We start from the raw sequence: 2,251 nt of genomic DNA, 5'->3' as shown, positions 1-2,251 counted from the left end.
TTCATATGAGCAGGAGCAAGGACAAGAATATTCTTGTTGAAGCAGACCCTGAACCTGAAAGGACTCTGAAGAGAAAACTAAGAGAAGCTAAAATACAACAATCCAGATATAACCTTACAGAAATTTTCGAACAGGAAGAGGAGATGGCAGCCGAAAATAATAATGCAAGGAGGATGCTTGGTGACTTTACTGCACCTAATTCCAATTTACATGGAAGAAGCATCTCCATCCCTACCATTGGAGCAAACAATTTTGAGCTGAAACCTAAATTAGTTTCTCTGATGCAGTAGAACTGCAAGTTCCATGGACTTCCATCTAAAGATCCTTTTCAGTTCTTAACTGAATTCTTGCAGATCTATGATACTGTTAAGACTAATGGAGTAGATCTTGAAGTCTACAGGATCATGCTTTTCCCTTTTGCTGTGAGAGACAAAGCTAGAATATGGTTGGATTCTCAACCTAAGGATAGCCTGAACTCTTGGGATAAGCTGGTCAAGGTTTTCTTAGCCAAGTTCTTTCCTCCTCAAAAGCTGAGTAAGCTTAGAGTGGACGTTCAAACCTTCAGATAGAAAGAAGGTGAATCTCTCTATGAAGCTTGGGAGAGATACAAGGAACTGACCAAAAAGTGTCCTTCTGACATGCTTTCAGAATGGACCATCCTGGATATATTCTATGATGGTCTATCTGAATTAGCTAAAATGTCATTAGATACTTCTGCAGGTGGATCCATTCACCTAAAGAAAATGCCTGCAGAAGTTCAAGAACTCATTAACATGGTTGCTAATAACCAGTTCATGTACACTTCTGAGAGGAATCCTGTGAGTAATGGGACGCCTCAGAAGAAGGAGGTTTTTGAAATTGATACTCTGAATGCCATATTAGCTCAGAATAAAATATTGACTCAGCAAGTCAATATGATTTCTCAGAGTCTGAATGGAATGCAAGCTGCATCCAACAGTACTTAAGAGGCATCTTTTGAAGAAGAAGCTTATGATCCTGAGAACCCTGCAATAGCAGAGGTGAATTACATAGGTGAACCCTATGGAAACACCTATAATCCCTTATGGAGAAATCACCCAAATCTCTCATGGAAGGATCAAAAGCCTCAACAAGGCTTTAATAATGGTGGAAGAAACAGGTTTAGCAATAGCAAGCCTTTTCCATCATCCAGTCAGCAACAGACAGAGAACTCTGAACAAAATACCTCTAATTTAGCAAATTTAGTCTCTGATCTATCTAAGGCCACTGTGAGTTTCATGAATGAAACAAGGTCTTCCATTAGAAATTTGTAAGCACAAGTGGGCCAACTGAGGAAAAGAATCACTGAAACCCCTCCTAGTACTCTCCCAAGCAATACAGAAGAGAATCCAAAAGGAGAGTGCAAGGCCATTGATATCACCATAATGGCTGAACCCACAAGAGGGGAGAAGGACATGAATCCCAGTGAGGAAGACCTCCTGGGACGTCCAGTGATCAACAAGGAGTTTCCCTCTGAGGAACCAAAGGACTCTGAGGCTCATCTAGAGACCATAGAGATTCCATTAAACCTCCTTACGCCCTTTCATGAGCTCTGATGAGTATTCTTCTTCTGAAGAGAATGAGGATATTACTGAAGAGCAAGTTGCCAAGTTCCTTGGTGCAATCATGAAGCTAAATGCCAATTTATTTGGTAATGAAACTTGGGGAGATGAACCTCCCCTGTTCACCAATGAACTAAATGCATTGGATCAACTGAGATTGCCTCAGAAGAAACAGGATCCTGGAAAGTTCCTGATACCTTGTACCATAGGCACCATGACCTTTGAGAAGGCTCTATGTGACCTGGGGTCAGGAATAAACCTCATGCCACTCTCTGTAATGGAGAAACTGGAAATCTTTGAGGTACAAGCTGCTAAAATCTCATTAGAGATGGCAGACAATTCTAGAAAATAGGCTTATAGACAAGTAGAGGACATATTAGTAAAGGTTGAAGGCCTTTACATCCCTGCTGATTTCATAATCCTAGATACTGGGAAGGATGAGGATGAATCCATCATCCTTGGAAGACCCTTCCTAGCCACAGCAAGAGCTGTGATTGATGTTAACAGAGGTGAACTAATCCTTCAATTGAATGAGGAATCCCTTGAGTTTAAAACTCAAGGACATCCTTCTGTAAACATGGAAAAGAGGCACAGTAAGCTTCTCTCAAAACAGAGTCAACCAGAGCCCCCACAGTCAAACTCTAAGTTTGGTGTTGGGAGGCCACAACCAA

At 41.2% G+C, this 2,251-nt stretch overlaps 1 non-coding gene across 1 annotated transcript; it reads right to left on the bottom strand.

Moving 5' to 3' along the window:
* Window positions 1–536: 536 nt before the first annotated feature.
* On the bottom strand, window positions 537–644 carry LOC112725104 (small nucleolar RNA R71). The gene has a single exon (XR_003164232.1). It is a non-coding gene; the product is annotated as a small nucleolar RNA R71 (small nucleolar RNA).
* Window positions 645–2,251: the final 1,607 nt, after the last annotated feature.

The sequence above is a fragment of the Arachis hypogaea genome, chromosome 11 (assembly GCF_003086295.3).
Source record: "Arachis hypogaea cultivar Tifrunner chromosome 11, arahy.Tifrunner.gnm2.J5K5, whole genome shotgun sequence".
NCBI lineage: Eukaryota > Viridiplantae > Streptophyta > Magnoliopsida > Fabales > Fabaceae > Arachis > Arachis hypogaea.
This window is presented reverse-complemented; position numbering and strand designations above follow the sequence as displayed.